The sequence below is a fragment of the Serinus canaria genome, chromosome 2 (assembly GCF_022539315.1).
Source record: "Serinus canaria isolate serCan28SL12 chromosome 2, serCan2020, whole genome shotgun sequence".
In the NCBI taxonomy this organism is placed as follows: domain Eukaryota; kingdom Metazoa; phylum Chordata; class Aves; order Passeriformes; family Fringillidae; genus Serinus; species Serinus canaria.
This window is the reverse complement of record NC_066315.1, coordinates 138926453-138946186: the sequence shown is the minus strand read 5'-3', so window position 1 is coordinate 138946186 and position 19734 is coordinate 138926453.

The following is a 19734-nucleotide window of genomic DNA, read 5'->3' as shown; positions in this document are numbered from 1 at the left end:
CCTTCTGAAATATCAACAAGGAAAGTTTCTAGGTCTCTCCTTGTACCCCCATGGTAAATGAAGGACGTGGAATTGTTATAACAGATTTCCAAGTAATTGTTTTACCAAAATCTCTTACATGCTTTAGAAATTCTCTTCCACCATGGACAATATGACAAATTGACTAAAGTTTACTTCTCCCTGTTCCTATTTTTCTGCCAAATGTAAGCTGTGTGATATGCACTAAGGACATCTGAGAAATGCTTAGCAGCAATATCATATGTTTGCATAATCCCTTAGGAAAAAAGAAATGTATGTTATAATGAAGTCCTTTACCATTTCAGCATATTATTTGGGGCAAATACACATCAGTATGTTCACTCATTTCACTTTTTTTATTCCTATACCATTTAACACAGTTCAAAGCACCCGTTTTTTGCAGCAACTCTATTAGGAAATACGTACAAACTTATCCCCAGTGTTTCCCACAAGTGGTGAAACAGCCCTAGCAAAACTTTGTTCCCTTTCCAGCTATGTCTATAAAAGTTCTCTATGGGCAGGATTAACAGAACTGACTCAAGTTCTCCCACTTAAATCTGCCCTTTGTGCTTTGGCATTCTCTTACAGTTTGGGTCTGGGTTTGTCAGACAAAGGGGTTGTACATATTCTGGCCTTTCATGTGAGCCCAGACAGAAAAGGAAAATGGGAAAATTTGGGAAATTAATCTCTTTATTCTTATAGAGATATTGTGAAATTCTAGGCAAAGTTTTATTCCCTTCCTGTCTTGTCAGTTTATCTGGAAAACCAAATGAAGAACAACTGCATAAAGAAGCTGGTATAATTTTCCAAATGAGGGGGGAAAATCTCAAACTCCAGGATGAATTTGGAACATCTGCAACAACCCAAACAGGCCGGGCATAATCTGAAAGGAAGGCTATGGAATGATTTACACTGATACATTGCTGCTGCAGAGGACAAAGAAGGCATGTTGCAGCAGCTGGCATCGTGAAGATTCACAGATTTCTGCTGGCATTCTGGTGGGCTCCAGGAGGGGACTCTGCCAACAGTCCATGTCAAACAGGAGATCCCAGGCAGGTCACAGAGCCCGAAATGGAAGCTTAGCAGCATTTCTGCACTCTCAGGAATCACAATAAAAGCTCAGCTTTTTATAAAAGCTCTGTCCCAGCCTGGCAGTGAGCTGGCTGGGCTCAGAATTTGTTATTCCTGCTGATAGCAGCTGTTCTCCAAGCAGCAGTGGGTAGCCTGTGGAGCTCACTCATGCTTCTTAGATGGCCCTCTGACCTGTTTGTGGTGCAGCAGTGAAGCACCAGAAAATCTTCAAGCTATGGCACTTCCCACTGGTGGAGGGTCAGGTGAGGACTGTTTTGGGGGATTCAGCAAGCCATTTGCTAACTGTATTTGTCAGGAATTTTTAGGGTGTAAACTTCCCCTGAGACACACTTTTTTAAAATGCCACAAATTTACAAGAAGTGATAAAGTTACCATCAAACAGAATCCAGCTGCAACTGTATGCCCAGAGATGTAGCACAGCATGGGCTGCAGGCTCCAAACACAAACAAAATACTTGTACCTGTGTACCATTATAACAGTACAGTCAAGAGTATAAATGAATATAAATTTACAACTGCAGACATTTGTCCAAAACAAATGGATATTCCACTGAATTATTAGCTGTTCAAGTGGAAAAGCTACAAGGACAAGATGAGAATGATATAAAAAAATGGGCTGGAAGAAGAAGACTATCAGGATGTGGATTTTACCCTTTCCTTTATAAACATAGGTGTGTTAGAGCAGGAAAAGTGAAAATGGCACCCTCATACATAGAGTCCTGCTTAGTATGTGGGAGATGAGAGTGATGTTTTTTATAGCAGTACTGCAAGGCAAAAATTTAATTTGGTGGGGAAATTATAGGAAATTACTAAAAGTTTTCATTCTTTATAGGTAATTATGTTTTAGTTCTAACTTCGTGATTTGGAGTAGATTTTACTTTTCACTAGAAACTCTGCGGTTCATGTTCCCACTCTGATTAGAAAAAATTACATTGGAAAGTAAATAAATAAGTGGAGACTTGTTTAACTATACACTGCAGTATCACAGGGAGACTGTTCCCTGTGATTAATGAGTTTTGGTCTGCTGAATAATTCCATTAAACCACTTATCAGCACAATTCACTGTCACTTTTCTCAGCATTGGTTTCAGATGCATATGCAGAGTAGTTGCCATGTAGAACAACAGCTTGTGGTGCAGAAACTGAGACTGTCTAACCCAATACAGAAATTTCCATCCAGTTTTTACATCTAATTTTTAAAGGAAAATCTCACTGTCATGAAAACCCTTCAGGTCCTCTGTGTTTAGAAAACTATAAAGAACTTCTTAACCCACTTTTTTTCACAAGAAATAAAAAAAAGTTTGAAAAGTATCCTGTACCCACTATATGGAAAACAGGAAATTAAATATTGGCCACAAGACATTTTTTACAGTTTTATTGAAGTAAGAGTTTTAACAATGTGTTTAACTATGTAACACTTTCAGCAATTGTTAGCATAAAGCTCCTGCTTTTCTGCAGAGCATTTGCTACCCCCACTTTAGAAATCTCCACATCACAGGGGGCGTAAATGTTCTTTTTAAATTTAAATTATCCTTATTAAAAGCTTCAGAATTGCCAGGAGAGCCACTGTGATGAAAGCCCTCTTATATATTTTTCCAAGAAGATTTACAACCTGCATTAGACACAGCACTCAGCCATAAAATCAAGAGAAATGTGCAGACCTGACACACTTCCTCTGTGCAACAGAAATTAAAATATATATCCCATGGATGTTGTCATAGTAACATGTGGGAAACATTAAAGGAAGTTAACATGATGAACAGGTATAATTTATATTTCTCTAAAATCTTACCCCACACATCGCTCATAAATCATCCAGTGTGAGTTGGTGTTACAGAGCTGTGCAACTTTCCATCCTCTACTCATATTGTTCCAACTCACAAAATAAGTGCTGGAAAAAACAGCTCAGCATCAACTGTGTATTACAATCTGCTCAGTAATAGAGATATACAAACTGAAAAGCAAAACCAAAAAGGTTGATACCAGTTTTATGGTATTCACATGTATCTGCAAGGGAGCTCCTGCAAGAGGGGAACTCAAAACCAGCAGCTCTTGAAGCCTAGGTGAGCTAATATTTCCCAAATTATTTAGCTAAATGATTGGTTCCTTTAGAAAGCCTTGGTCTAATTGGCTGTTAAAAACTTTCCTGTTTCATGAAAGCCCTGTGGTTTATCCACCTGGAAAATAAAAAGAAAAAATTAGTGAAATGACCTGTAGCATCACCTTACAGGGAGTTCCATGTGGTCCTATAGGATCAAAATCAGTACATTGACAGGATCAAGCTGGGGTCTGTAATGGTCCCCCTTGAAAATAAAAGTCTACTTCCTATTTTTTGTGCTCAAAATAATTTAGTCCAATTTAATTTCAATGTATTTTATAGTCTATATTGACAGTAAAATAACTTTATACAGTTATTTTATATTAAACTTCTTCCTAGACTATCAAGTGAATAAAATATTTAAAAATACTTGGCCATTATTTCCCAGAGTGTAACAGTTCTAGAAAAAGTCAAGCACTTGACACATATGCAGAAGCATTTAAACTACTTTGTTTGTGGATACTTTGCATATTATGTTATGTGTAATAATAGCTATGAAATTTTTTTTTCAGTTTTTAAATCCCTATGGGCCTAAAAAAAATGAAGAAAATAACAGCACCAGAGATACAGGGAAGCATGATAAAAGGTCTTCCTTAATCCAGCTGAAGTTTGGCTGTTCAAAGCTGAGCATGAGAATCCAAATTCAACTCAACCAGTCTGAGTTAAGGTCATTTTTCAGGAACAGAAGAGATGTGGGCAGTGGGAAAGGCTCTGGGCCAACCTCCATTGGAGGGAGTGGCACAGCTGTGGAATATCTGCGACAGGGAAATGTTGTGGAGCTGCTGACCAGGCACCAGCCCAAGGGAAGGTGAGGACAGCCCAGGAAGATACAGGGTCAGGAGAGGTTGCTAGTGGAGTCATACCAGTTTTGGCCCAGTGATACCTGGGGGATTCACAGCAAGATGTGCAGTGAGCTCAGGTATGGTTTTGCAAGGAAAGGAGACACTGCTGAATTTTCTTTAAAATGGGAGAGGACAGGGCAGTCCTACAAATTTGTCCAGAGCAACAGAGGTTACGCTGCTGTTTGCTTGTGGTGCCTGTGGCATTCAGGGTGTCCTGAATGCACAGACACCCCAAAAAACATCCCAGGGTTTTCTGAGGATTCATCTGAATTGGGGGGGAATAGAAGCACTGACCCCTTGTATAGAAATCCACAGTGGCCAGATCAAGACCCACTTCATGTAATGTCCTTTCTACAATAGTGGCCATCAGCAAATATTAAGAAATGTTTATGGATTTAAGAGTTTAGGAGTATAAGAAGGGTACTCATAAAAATGCTCCCTATACTGCAGTGATCATTTTTATGAGTAAAACCTTAGTATTTTTGAAGATATTTTAGCTTAAAGTTGTAATATTTAATGTACTGAATATCTTCAGATTACCTTAAAGGCCATTTTCTCATAGAATATAAGGATTGCAAGTAGAAGTCAAGGAATGTTTTTGAAAAAATCTTGAGCAAGGTATCTCAGGCTTTTAAATATAATTTTAACATAACTTTGGTCTTTACAAACACAGTCTATACTAAAAGAATCCGTAATTTTGTCATTAAATTGCTACACTTCTCAACAGAGAGACCTGTATTTCTCTTCACTATCTTATTTTGAAGTTTACAATATAAATTATTTCTACTGGCTCCGTGTATTAAAAATAAAAAAATTAAAGTAACTATGAGCCTTCCTTATGATTTCAGCAGCATCTAACATGACTTTAACTTTGTGGAAGTCTTTCACAAAGGATTACTTGTGCTGTGGGAGCACACAGTTCTCCTGGGTTTTTGTCTTTTGTTTTTAATGAGTTCTTTTTGCAAATGCCTCTGAAGAATATAGAACTTCACACAACGTTTCATACAAAAGTAGAAGCTTTAAATGTGCTGCTTGACCTATGTTCTCCAAAAGACCTATCTTTTCCTGGCAATCCATACTGAAATAAAATTATTTCCTGTGAATTTAATTATGTTGAAAGCAATTAGCCACGGCACTTCTCTGCCTATAAAGATGAAAATCCTAGAAGGCCACATCACATATACATGATGCAATTCATTAAGCTACACTGATTTATATAATCTAAACTGTTTTGCTTTATTTTGAATGCTTGCATCCATTTTCAACAGGTTTACAGTTCTCTTTTGTTTTTCAATCAGAAAGAAAGAGAATTATGAAATTCTAATTTTCATTCAACTGGATATGCTAGAAAAAAATGGTGAAATGTAAGCCATCTAATCACCGGGATCTTACTCCTTGTTGCAAAGAAACCACAGAGTTTGGAGAATGTCCAGCCTTAAAATTAATGACTGAGTATGATCCACAGAGAAATAACTTTAACCAAAATTTGGCTAGACCTTGAAGTCTGCATTTTTATTGGTTTTGGCATCTGGAACCTTATTTCTAATGGATTCACATCCTTTGAGATAAGCAATGAAAGAAAGGTGGCTAGTCCTAAACTTGAATGTTTTGTTCTTTCTCTGCTTTCTTTTCTGAGATTTCAATAGCATTAATTACAGTGTAAGCAGAAAAGTCAATTGTCTTATAGTCTGACAGGACTTGGGTTTGTTCCCAAGATGTGAGTCCTTGTGCTAAGAAGAAATGATATTCAAATGGGACTTGTTCCAACACTGACAGCAGCTGTGGGATCAACACTGCAATGGCTTTTGGCTCTCCCTTCCCTTGAACGTGGCTGGTGTAAGCTCAAAGGTCCTGTTGAACACAAGACAGTCAGTACCTTCAGCTGCCATGGAAATTTATCAGATGTAAATTGAGAAATCAGAGTAGTATAGAACAAGTATTCTGGTGAAGCCTTGCCCTTCTCTTCCAGATGGACAGCAGGGCTGAGAAGGTGATAACTGCAGGTAACCACCATGCTTTGTTTTCTATATCATTTTACGTAGCAACATAACCATGAAAAGGTCAAGGAGACCTTTGAGACCAGCACCTGACCCATGAGAAATGGATTGCAACCACTGAAACAACCCACAGGGAGACCAGTGGACCTCTTCAGCAAACCTGGAACTGGATGGATGAAGTTTTTTTCTTTCTCTACAGCAGAGACGTGCAAAACAAAAGGCTTGGTGCTAACAGAACACTTCCCCCAGACATATGTGAGTCATTCCCACTCTTAAGGTGGAATTCCTAAGATTCCTAGAAGCTTTCAAAGTTCTATTAGTAAATTATATACTCAGCATGGAAATTGGTATGTTAGCCCCTTATCTCCTAAAATAAAGAAATATTAAAATGAACTAGCAACCCTTGGCTTGCCTTATACTTTCTGGTGAGAAACAGGCACTTTTAGGGCATCATTCATTGATTCAGATGCCAGTTTAGGATGAGATGCAAAAAAAATTACTATTTACAAGTTCTGCTCACTACAAATTCCTATTTAATACTGCCTTTAATATATTAATACATAAAGAAAATCAGACCATGATCTGTACTTACATTCATCTCACATACTAACATACATCTCTGCTGGGTGTCAATAATCTCCCCCAGATTTCCCAGCATTGTTGTGGGTAATTTTTAGAAAATAATCTTGAAAACAAACTCTCTTAGATCTGCTTTTCACCAGCAGGGAAGATGTGAAAGTTGTAGGCAGGGGGTTAGAGTGACTAGGAAGTGTTGGTGGGTCTCATGTAGAAGATATATAGAATAAAATCCTTCAAGAAAAATCAGCAGGATAAATTCAGGAAGCTGGCTGTTAACATTCTATAGGCATACCTGTAAAGGAAAGAAAAAATTAGCAGCATTGGAATAAAGTATCCAGAAGCAAAGACCAAAGCAGAAAAAGCAAAGGAAACAGAAGAGACACTCAGCTGAATCAGTTCTCATAACTTGAAATATAAAGAGGAACCAAACAGCAAAGCATAGCTGAAACAGCTAAAGACAAGGACAAAGCACAAGCACACAAAGACATGAAAATAAACACAGATGCAACTAGGGTAAGAAGAAATATGAATCTATTAGATAGTCCAAGGAAGGTCATGGAAATGGTATTTCTGCCCTCAGTTAAAAGGAAAAGGCAGAAACAGAAGGCATCAAGAAACAATATATGAATGGCCTGACCTGCACAGCTGGGTCTCAACAGACTGCAAACCCTTGGTAAAGCACTGCAATCCACCTGTGACAGATTAAAGAAAGAGAAAATCAGAGAGAACTCAGGTAAGGGAAGATTATCTAAATTAATTAGGTTCACATAAGTTATGAATGACTAGGGAGGAACACTGTGCCTCATCTGTGCTCTGAGCTGATCCATCACACAGAACCTGCAGCCTCAGAGCCCCCATGGGTTGATCAGCATGAGCTGTGAGCCCAAAACTTCAGAGACCTAACCTGAGAAACACACCAACTCTCCTGCTTCTTCTTATCAAATACCCAAGAGGAAAAGTATGTTAGTTTTGGTTCTTCTCGTTAGTTTTACCTTGGTTCAAAAATTCAAATTCAAGTAGTGCTTAGAAATACAAAATATCTCTAAATATCTTTAATTTCTAGAAAGCTAATAGACTATTTATACCATCATATAGCTTCTAGAAAAGCTGTCTTCAAGACATTTGCATTAACTATCAATTTCAATATTGTTTACTGTTCAGAAATTCTTGGTCCTTGTGAATGTTGTCTTTAAACAGGAAGCACTTTGTTGCCTTAACCAGTTCCTACTAAAAAACCAAATACTTCACCCATGTCAACTTGGTACAGTGAGGTTTTTAAAAATCATATTCTATTCTTTTGTCTGGAATGTATTTTCTGAGTCTGCACTAGCCTTCTATCACATGCTCTTGCTAGAAAAGGTCAGAAAAGTTTTGTTGAAATTCCTTTAAAAAGCTCAGGTTTGACTGAAATCCTTCAATTGAAACACCTCAAGTTTCTTACGCCCTTGGCAGGACTCAGGCACTTCTCCCACAGAAACTTACATGGCTTCAGAAAGGAGTGGCAAGGACTCAAGGTTTCTGCAGGAAGCTGGAGAGACTCAGGCAGGTGCATCTTCCCAGCCCTGCCCTGCAGAGCCAAGGCATGGGACTGTTTGCCCTTGGAGACCTTGGGGCCCCCTTGGCTCTCCAGGGCAGTGGGAACCCCTTGGCTCCCTGGAGCCCAAGGTGCCCCCAGGATGAGACAGGGCAGGGCTGTGAATCTGGCTGCCTGGGAACCAGGGAGTCCTGGCTCCAGCCACAGCTCTCCATGTTCCATGTCCAGATTGCAGAACCAGAGCACTGGAACTGGAAGCAGCTGCACTCTGCTGGTCCATTCCAGGAAAGAAAATCAATTTCTTGATCTTTAAAGCTTCGCAGCCTACAATACCAGCTCTAAAATCAGAAGCTGGTGACCCAGGAACCAAGGATTTTTTTATCCTGCTCAGGGAATTTGGAGGATAGTCAGTCTGGAGACCTCTGGAGCCTGTGCATTCAACCAACACTCCTCTCTTGGCAGTTGGAAAAGAAGCAGAAACGTCACTTTCTTTCACACCACAGGACCTCTGTGAGCAATTTTTGGTTTTAAAGTTCCAGCTCATTTGATGCTTTCAAGCAATGATTATTATTTTCTGCCAACTTGAAATTCTGTAATTTGTCCAACTCTGAATAAACCCAAGTACCTGATGACTGAGGATATGTAAGTGCCAAAATATATCTAGACTGGCAATGTTGGAGTCATTGTGAAGGCAATGGAAGGTGTGTATGGTGACAATCATGGCTACTAATTTTCTTAAAGCTATGGATGGCTGGTTACAATAAATTGGGGTCTTCAAGGGACTGAAATTATTTAGATGACTTTTTTCCACCCCTCTCTCACTTTTAACATCTATTCACAATATTAAGAGTCTAAATGGAAGCAGAAACCAAATTATGAGCCAGAGTTCATCTACAGCACAAGCAGGAGGCAATTTAGATTACCAGTTTGGTTATTACTAACAGTGAAAAATTGCTGTAAATGAGGCAAAGTAAAAATACTCTCACAGACTTTCCCATTTTATTCCATTTCCTGCATTTATTTTGGAGATGAATTCTGCTGTGTTTATAGCTGAATCTTATGGATAATTGTACACTGCCAGCATTTAGTTTCATTATTTAGGCACAAATCCTTCCAGCACTTATGCATAAGCATAACTTTATTCATTCTGAAGTTCTGTGGGATAATCCATTGTACATGAAAGCAAGCATATGAATAAATCTTCATCGGATCAGAGCTTTAAGTTGTACAAGAAGAATTAGATGTTAGAGTAATCTATTGCTGGTTCAGTGAATGCTAAGTTCTTCCCAAAATACCAGATGTGAGGAAGAATGCCCAAAGAACAAAGCAGACATGACATCACCTAATTGTCATTGTAGAAATAACAGCATGCATGGAACATAATCCAAAATGTGGGAGATATGGACAATTTGTTTTAATCTTTCTGCAAAACCAAAGTAAAACAAACGTAAACTGTAGCTAAATAGACAACTCACTAGCCAGTGCACCAAGTCCATTCTTAAACAAGGGCAGATTGTTCAAAATCAAAATTTGTTCTCTAAAAAGTGTGTTTCAATTTTCCAAGTAAAACCAGTTTATTTCAAACCAGAATGCTGACCTTGACCAGAGTAGGTCACACATGTTTTAGTGAACTAGCAGCCCAATTGCCCCCAGACAGCACCACTTCACCATCCTGACTAGGAGCAAAGGAAAAATGTTCTTATTTAGAAGTCTTGGGGCCATCTTGATTCCCTCTACAACCAACCTCAAGTTCATCTTTATAATTTTTCCCCATCTAATAATCATTGGAAGCATCAACATATCCAGAAGACCAAGCTGAGCCCGCCATAGGGGCTGAGCCCTGTATGTCTACAAGAGTTAGCCATGATGCAAGGCTATCTCTCTGAACAAACAACACTGGAAAATGCTTCATCTATTCCTAAATCCTAATCAGAATGAAAATATTTTTATTTGACATTAGCCTTATCTGAGGATTTCAGAGGAGCCTGAGCAGGTCTCATCTTATTTGCTCTGAACAAATGGCAAAGTTGCCACCGAATTCATGAGTGCGAGACCTGGTCCGAGGAACTTCTGTGCTGTGAATGACAAAGGAACAATGTAGCTATTACCTCATATATTTTTTCAAATGATTCTTTTTTCCTATTTTAATTAAGGAGTTGACCAACCTGTCTGGCCCACTTTTCTTAAATCCATTATTTAGTTACTTGATTATATAGCAAAAAGGTGAATAGTGAAACTGCTGTTTCCCAGTTGAGATTTCAGCTCAACTTTCTTCTTTTTATATTTTTCATAATTTGGAAATATTTCATAGCATTTTGGAGTTGAGAAGTAAAAAAAGACTGTATTGTTGTGATAAGGAAAATACCTGTTGAAGAATTGCAGGTATCCAAAGTTGTTTGTAGCTCTTTTAAGATTTAATAACAGGCCACAGTTAAAGTAGAGATTTAAATTATTAATATAATTAAGGTACCAAGGATTTAGCAATAGTCAGAATAAATTTTCCCAATAAATTGTGAGCAATGCAAAACAGGTTTAAAGCTTTTATTTAAAAGATGCATTTGAAAAGATTTATTTCTACCTGAAAGTTTAACCTCTATCATACTGATGTTAATTTTTTTGCTTTGGAAAAACATTTATTCACTGAATAAAGGGGTTCATATGTGATTACACTGAGGGCAAAGCAAAAGTGGCTGGAGCTGGAATTACAGCCTATAACCTGCTGGGCAGATCTGCAGTCAGTTTGTGGTGGAAGCTTATTGTAATTCTGGCTGGGGGTTGCACCTCTATTAAGAGAAATATTTCTTCCCAGAGGTAAAGACAACCACAGACCCATCCCAAAACCTGGTCCCAGTTTGCACCCTCCTTGGACACCTGGGTGTCTGAGCCCTCAGTCTTGATGGTCTTTCCTGCAAAACCACAACTGAGTCTCAGGGAAACTTCTTCTCAGTGTGAAAGCCAACTTCTGTCCATTATTTTCATTCTTGAACTGTATGTCCTCCCAGATGAATATTTTGCTGTCCAGCAGTGCCCCTGAGCACACACCTGGCCATAGGTGAGAGGGTACAGTGCACACATCTGAGAGCTCACATCCCCACAAAGAAGTGTTGTAGCAAACAGCTTTCACAGAGCTCCTGTGCTGTCTATCCTAGTCAAGGGCTGTCTAAAACAGCAGCCTCCCATTCTGAGAATCATCTTTATTTCTTTTTGACTTGTTTTTTAAATTCCAAAACTTTGCAGAGGTGTTCCTGGTTTTTGGGGAGGATGCCTGTGCACATGCAGCTGCTGTGAAACCATCACACCTGTAAAGGATTTTCTACCTCTGTTTACCTGAGCAATTTGGTTCTTTTAGGTATTCTCTGAAGTTAATGGGTGATTTATTAGTTACTTCAACAGCAGCAGGACCAGCCTCTTGTCTTCATCAGGTATGTCATCCATCTTCACATGAACGGGCTGACAGGAGAGGAATTAAAATTTCACAGTCTGTGATATATTTAGAGATTGTTTAGATTGGATTAGGCTATGGAAAATATTGTGCTGACCAAGATAATCATCCTTCAGATATTGATCTAACCCCTGTCTGCTCAAATTTGTTCTTCCAAATCACACTGCCTGCAGCCATCTACCACTATCTTAAAGCAATGCAGTGACACTGCTGGGATCCTTGGACACTGAAACACAAGCTAATTTCAGCAATGAAGGGTTGCATGTTCTAAGATGAAATGCTGAAAATCATACAGAAAGATCCCACCTTACCCAATGATACATAGTTTAGGGTTGGGGTATAGGAAGAAGAATACATCCACAGAAATCATACCTGCAAGGCCATGTAACACTACCTAGACTAGCTCTGAACAAATCACTGGGAATGATCAGGGAATGTGCCAGATTCCAAAAACATTGTAAGAAGGGTAACATACATGTCCCAACAGATCTAATCTGTCCCCAGGAAACACTGCACTACCATGGCTATCCTGCTCCCAGCACAGCACTCACTTGTTCCCAGACAGCTCCAGAACCTCTGGGTGGTGCTGCCTAGCCATATTTTGATTTAGGCACACTTTCAGACTTTTGCTGTGCTGGCTCTAAATATATACAATTATATGGAACAGCTCCATAACTTGGATCTTCATTACAAGCACAGATTTGGAATGCAACTCCAAACACTTGGGATGGCTGAAAAGGGCACACAAATGAATGACTACCAACAGCCTGGAAAACTGGGGATTTGCCAGCAAGGCATAAGATGGAAAAAGACCAACAGGACTCTTAAAGCTTTGCCTTCTAGGTGTAAAACAGGCCTAGCAAAGAACTAATTGCAGAAAGAAATAACAAAATATTTTGTCAGCTCTGTAAGTGCACTTCCTTCAACAACAGAGATACAGATCACAAGGCATGGAGTTAACACAGGACCTAAATGAACAGTTCAAAGGATGCTTCAAAAATTACATTCTGTTTGATTGCCACAAATGTGCTTTGACTAAAATGTTACGTGAATTCAAAGCACCCTTTGTCCTGAATTGAGAGAATGGAAATAAGGTGAACTGAGTTTTTTCTTCTAATACCTTACACATAGCACAAAACAAATGTAAGAAAACTATACAGGTTTGGGAATGTGCAGTATTGTAAATTATTGCCCCCAGAGCAATAAGCTGCCTGATCCTTCTTCCTACAGTTTTCTGCTAATTCAAAAAGCACTAGTCTCCCAAGCACTAGTCTTGTTTTTTTAAGGAAACCAAGATTTTATGTTTAGCAGACCACATAAGAAACTAAGGATTCATTTTTAAATTTTAATTTAGTTTGTGTTAATCTCACAAACAAGACAATTCAGAGAGGCAGCCAGGCAGCTACAGTTTTGGTGCAATATTACTAGGTTTTTACTGAGGTCCTGTGCTAGCTCCAGATCTTGTGATCTATATTTCTTTGTTGCTGGAGGTGACAAAGCCTTTACTGCCTTTTAGCCTCTTATTCCAGTTTGTGAAGTTCAGGTTCCACATCAGCAGCACACACAGTGCAGTTCAGTGCTTCAGGATCAATAGGCTTCATCAACAGATCATCAGTATCTTTTGTTCCAAAAGCAGCAATATTTCCCCCAAAACTCTCAGCATACTCCTACCCAGCTTATGCTGTGTGTTTTATCTCCAGCTTGTGGTGGCTTGTGTTTGTAACTCTACAAAACAAGTTGGGACAGGTCCCTTTCAGCTGGGACAGGTCCCTTTCAGATAACTTTAAACTATAAAACCATGTGTTCACAGTTTCTGTTTTCATGGATTCCATGGATAATATATTCTGCCAAAACAAAGGGTTTTCTCCTAAAAGCCTTGTAAATCCATACAAAGCTACCAAATTTTCTTATAAAAAATAACATTCTCTCTTGAAGCATTCCTCTCCAAATTATCAATGGCTAGCCAATTTCCATCAATTCTTTTAAGAGACATTTTTAGCTTCTACATATTCACAAAATAGTGGCAAGGAGGGAATATTCAGACAATCCTTTATCCAGAAAAAGCAGCAAACTGCCTGTGTTAGGGTGAAGTAGATTTTAGAACACATTAATAACACTTTTAATAAACCAAAAAAAAATCTAACTACAACACTGGCCCACACTCATTTTTTGACAATTTATGCATGAAAAATTAATCCAAATAATTCATTTTGACATCAGAAAAAAATTAAAATGGAAGCCCAGAAAGTAATCTTAGAAGGATAAAACCTCATCTCAATGATTCTGAAATTGGGGGTTAATTATATGCTGTATTTTCCAAGTATACTCACAGTATCTCACTTCTGATATTTTTGGTTCTTAGATTTTGCAGTAATGTAACTAATTCCAAGAATTTTCTTCATTGATTTATGTATTATTAAGTTACATACTTGAGATAACTGTAGCATAAAGTTTTAATTGCATGTATTAAAGAAAGTGTGTTATTGTAATGTAATTTAGGAGTTTGCTGCTGCTAAATAGATGGGATGTCTGAGGTCTTCAAGCTATGACAGGAGAGGCAGGTATGGACTGAGATGAGAAGCTGAAAATATGCAAACACCTACCAATTTAGTAATAAGGATGACATAACCATGACAATTATCTTTCTCCTAACTTGAGCTTTAGATGAGTTGGTTGTTGTTTTGCTTTGTTCTGGTACCATTCAGCTGTCAGAGTGCCGAATAGCAAACAGGCATCATCCTTCCTCAAAGACTGTTTGATGTCAGAAATGGATCTTGGTCTATAGGAAAAGGTCCAGAGCCTCTGGATGTGACTAAGAGAGTCAGAGTAAGACACCCAAATACTCTTGGGATGATCAGCATGAAAGTTTTGTGCTGGGGAGCTCCACAAGGCTTGGGTCAAATGTTTTGGAATTGCTGGAATTGTCACCGCCTTGCCTGTCCCCACTCCATCGGCCGCCTTCATGTGATTCCATACAAAGGATCCAACATCCAGCTCCTGCCACTGCCTGCCCAGAGTAAAACCAGACCCAGCCTCTCACTGACTCTTCAGGCATGCTCAGGATATAAAACCTGTCATCTCCTGTCCCCAGATCTGACAGAAAGCAGGTGCCTGCCTAATTCTGCCTCCCTGTGGGCCCCAGCTGCAGCATCCTTCACTGCTCACAGCCAGCTCACTCACACTCACACTGCTCACAGCCAGCTCCTCTAAACACACAGATAGCACTCTGAGCCGTGGTGAGGCCTCACTTCCCTTGAAGCAAGCACAAAGATGCAAAAAGTGTTCAAAGCCTCCAGGAAGTCACCCCAGAGCCATGACATAAGTGGCAGAGAGGAGAGGGCATTGCAGGTAGCTGAGGCACAGAGCCACACTTGTCCTTGGTGGGAGCATGGCTGGGCTGGGGCTGAGGAGCTATAACAGAAGCTGGAAGAGAGAAGGGGATGTGGCAGGTCCCCAGATCATGGCATGGCCACATCATAGACTCAACCCATCCACATGGGAGTAAAGTGCCACCCCACAAGCCTAGCTGAATGGAGAAGAGAGGCTGGGTTTGGGAATTGGCATCCCTGGCTAGCGTAAAGAAAAAAGTACTCTGAAAAATCAGGGGCAGAGCAGAAGAGGTCAGCAGCCGCGGGCTGAAGTTTATAAATACAACCTTATCTCGTTCCCAGGCGTGCAGGCAGGAGGCACATTGGAGCACTGGCCAAGATGCTGGGGCTGTCCCACAAGGTGTGTCCCAGCTCTGCTCTCGGGAGGTGACTGCAGGCACGGAACAGCGTTCCAAGCAGCAGGACTGCTGCTCTGCTCCCACCAGAGGGCCCTACAGCCTTTCTTTCCAGACTATGGACTCTGGGATATCTAAGGCTGGGGCATCACTTGCCCCACTCTGCTTGTAAGAGGCCACCACTTGCCCCACTCTGCTTGTAAGGGCTATGCATTGTCACACACTCTGCACAAAACCAGTCCTGCCTGCTGACAATGTGTAAGTCACCTCTGTGGCTCCTTCTAAGATATAGGAGCAGTATTTAAGCCACAGCAGGAAAGTAAGCTGTCGGAATTCAGGACATCCCTCTGGCTGTCCTGGAGTGCCAGGATCCCTGCCAGGGGACTCAGAGGCCCTGGCACAGAGCCCAAGACGCCTGTGGTTTTGATAATGACCCATGGAGAAAATTAGCAACCTTATATGAAGATCTGCAAGCCACAACAGTTTAAGTAGAATGATAGTGACTTTATCATGGGGTGATTTTTTTGAGTTTTTAGCATGGGGATTCAGGGGGCAAGATGGAGGAATCTGGGCATGTCCAGCCTTTCTCCTTCTTCTTCTTGGCCTCCATCTTCTGCTGTGATGTTGACACTTTTAGATTGGTTTAGAGTCTCACTATCTAACTCAGTCTAACATAGGTGATAGGTATTGGAAAGTAATTGTAAATATTGTACACTTAGTTTTTAGTATTAAAAGATAACACTGCCCAGGGGAAGGCAGAGTGCCTCTGACTGTCTTGCTGAGCGGACCTCGGCAGGACAGGAGAAAGAATTTTATAGATAAGAAACAATAAACAACTTGAGACTGAGAAATGAAGAGTTCTGACTCCTTCTTTGACTACCAGGCTGGGAAAAGGGACTTTCTAATGTATCTCGAGGTCACTCTGACCAGCTAAAGCCCAAAGAGTAACCTTGAGTAAAGATACAGAATTGTTTTCAGGGACGCCCATTAGATTTGAAGAGTGCAGTTACACAGCCCCCATTCCCCAGGTGTGAAAGGGATCTATCCCAGCTTGTTTTGTAGAGTTACAAACACAAGCAACCACAAGCAGGAGATAAAACACACAGCATAAGCAGCATTAATTTCAGCATGGTGTGTTGCAGAAATGCATCCACTGGAGGGATGAGCACCAGCAATGTCAGCCTTGTGGAACAGGCACCAGGCTCACAGGCAGCTTTCCTCAGGCAGCAATGAATGACAAGCAGTGGAAGAAGCTCAGGCTTGCTGGTCCCTCAGCCTCACAGGACTCCCTTCTTCTCCCAGGGAGACCTTGGTGGTGAGGGCTGCTGACAAGGTTAACAGGGAAGAGCTGCCAGGCAGGGAGAGACCTCCAGAAGAGACACCAGCCCCCCAGGAAAACTCAGTCCCAGGTCCCTGCATATTGCAGACACAAAACCTGGCTGCTGTGCAGATCCTAGGGAGACCACATAGGAGTGATGTCTCAAGCAGTCTAATGCTGGTAAAAGCTTTCCATTTCCCCAAGTGTTTCTTTAAACCAAGAGCTGGGTCAGGCCTTCCCACACTGAGCTGTAAGGGAAAACCAGCATGATGTATTTTCACCCTGATACTTCTCATTGGTTTGTTCTGGTCTCGGTTTATCTAAAAGGAAGCAGGATCAAACTTCAAAAATAAGTTCCAAACCATGTAAATACATTTATTTTTTTCCTCCCCAAGTGCACTATTTGTACTACTTTTAATACCAACCAAGTGATTCTCCTACAACCACTTTTTTCTCTGCTGGACAGAAATAATTTTTACAGAAAATGTGTCAAAAACATATTTTGTACTTTTTATGTCAGATTTTTCAGCTACATTCTTACTTTTTTTTCTCCTTTAACTTCAGTAAATCATTGCAAATAATTTTAAGGATGACTGCCACAATTGGAGTCATCTGCAATCACCTGACATAAACCACCAAACGTAATCACACCACAAAGTCCCTGAGCCCTCTTGAACCTCAGTTACTCCTTTTCAGAAAACCAATGGGATGGCGCAGCCTCAGTCACGCTATTAAATTTCTTTTGTTGCTTAACAGTTACAAAGAAGATATAAAGGGAGCAACAACTGTGCAATGGAGAGCTTTGGGGAGTTGCAGCAGCTCTTAGGAGCACAGATCAGAACAGATACTTAAGAGTGTTTGCACAACAGATGAACAAGAGACTCTTGAGGAGTAAAACAAGCAAGAGAGCAGAACAGTCAGCCACGTTCAATACACATCAGTCCCTGGAAAAATAAATGTTTGTACAAAGCTGCACAACCAGCATGGTCACTGAGAGGTTTTTTTCATCAAGTGTTTCGATTATTGACTAATTCCAAACATATTTTTCTTGGGTTCACTTCCAGGTGCGAGGATGAACATTAACTTACCTCAAAAACAACCAAGGGCTCACCTAGGCATGGTTAAAAATGGTTCCAATTATTGGCTTGTTCAAAGCTTGCAGAAGTAATATTGTTGCCAGACTATTTGTGCGGTGCATTTGCCAACCATCTTCTGCTGCATTGCTGCATTTCAAGTATTTATTTAGATTCTAAATATTTTTCTGTTTATCAATCACTGACTCAGTCACTATGGACACACACTCTGGAAAGAAGTAGGCTAATGATAGCTCATAATGAAGTTATTTTAATGCACCATTTGCTTCAGACTCAGGTTCCTGTTTCTATATAGTTCCTTTTACATCAGCTACCCTCACTTTACCAAAGGCAAATGAAAAAAAAATTGCAGCTTCCTCTTTGCATTGTAGTCCAAATTTAGGAAGCCATGTCTGAACCACCTCTAACCAGCAATGAATTTAAGACAGCATTTGATTCTAAATGCTTGTTGATGTCCCAGTGAAAGAAAAGTGTAAGATATTGCTGTGCACTGAAGTGGATTGTCTATATGGCTATGGAGGGATTTGGCCATTGAAAATAGAATATTGACTTTAAATTAGAGATTTCCTCAGCCATGAGGGGAGAGACAGCAAACAGCTCCCTTGACCACCTGCATCAGGCAGGCTGAGGGCTCCCTGGGCATCCCTGCACATCCCTGGGAGACAGGCAAGCCAAGGCTGTCTCCTCTCCCAGCTGTTGTCTCCCGTGGGGGGTTATGCAGTGGCACATGTCTCTGCCACCTGCACATGGCTATATTCTGCTCAAGACACTCCTTCTCTTAAAAAACAGAGCAGCCACGGTAGAAAAAGAAGTAGAAAACAGAAGCAGCAGCTTGTTCAGTGAAAAGAAGATTGCTATGCCAAATTGTGCAACTCTTAGTGTCCTCTGGAATTTGGGCATGGGGTCATTCCCACATGGGCAGTGCCAGCCACAGCCCTCCCAGCTCTCCTTCATTAGCTTTTCATAAAATAGCATGGTACAAATGATACTACATTTGCTAGTACCAAACTGAACATATAACAGGTCAGTTTTGAGGCCACAATTTTACTTCAGAATTTTCTTCCACTTCCAATTTTGTCTTCAGCTCCTACTACTTTGACTAAGATTCAGAATCCTACTGGAATAATGTGTTGTAAAGAGAGATTTCCCTGGCCCATGCTGATAGATTCAGAAGGTTATTAGAAGAGGTAGAATTGATTGGTATTTAGAGTAAGTTTGTAAGCATTTCTGCCTACTTTGTTACCCCTAGACACTTCCTGTCTGCTTTAGGGTTCACTGTTGGTTATTTAGGTCTTTAGCTACTCTCATTTCATGCTTATCTTAAGCACCCTGTGAAGTCTGTGCAGGATTCAATTTGTTAAAGATTTATGAGTCCTTCCCATTCCAGAGTCATATACATCATATGGAAATATTGTGCAATGAAGAGCTTTGAGGAAGTCTCTCCCTGGCTGTCTCCACAAACGTGTTCCAAACTAATAGCTTTTGAAAAGAACCACTATAACAGTACCATAGTCTTTTTTCTTGTGGATTTTTAAAAATTTAATTTAGGCCCATTTTGTCTTAGTATCTGAATGTCTTCTAACCCAGTCCTTGAACATTAACAGGGAAGAAGGAGAGGGGGAAAAAAGATAGAAACTGTTCCTTGGCTTCAGCACTGGCTCCCAGTTAGGGTAAATGGACTGAAATGTCCAGGAACTGAACCTCCTGAAGTGGTAGCCAGAATACTGGGATGTGTGTATTCTAGCACATTGTGTCTTTGAACAGGTACAGCACAAACATGGCTTTTCAATTATCTACCTTGTAACCAAGCTGTTACTTTGTCTGTAAAGAATATAGAGTACAAAGAAAGCAGCAGATGAACTGTATTCAATTGGAGTTTGTCCAGCACACAATAGTGGGACACCCCTGTACTCAGACAGACCCACCTGGTTCAGCAGCCAGCAGTGATCACAAGCAGAAAGCACATTAGAAAATAGGACAATATAAAGTAGTTATTGT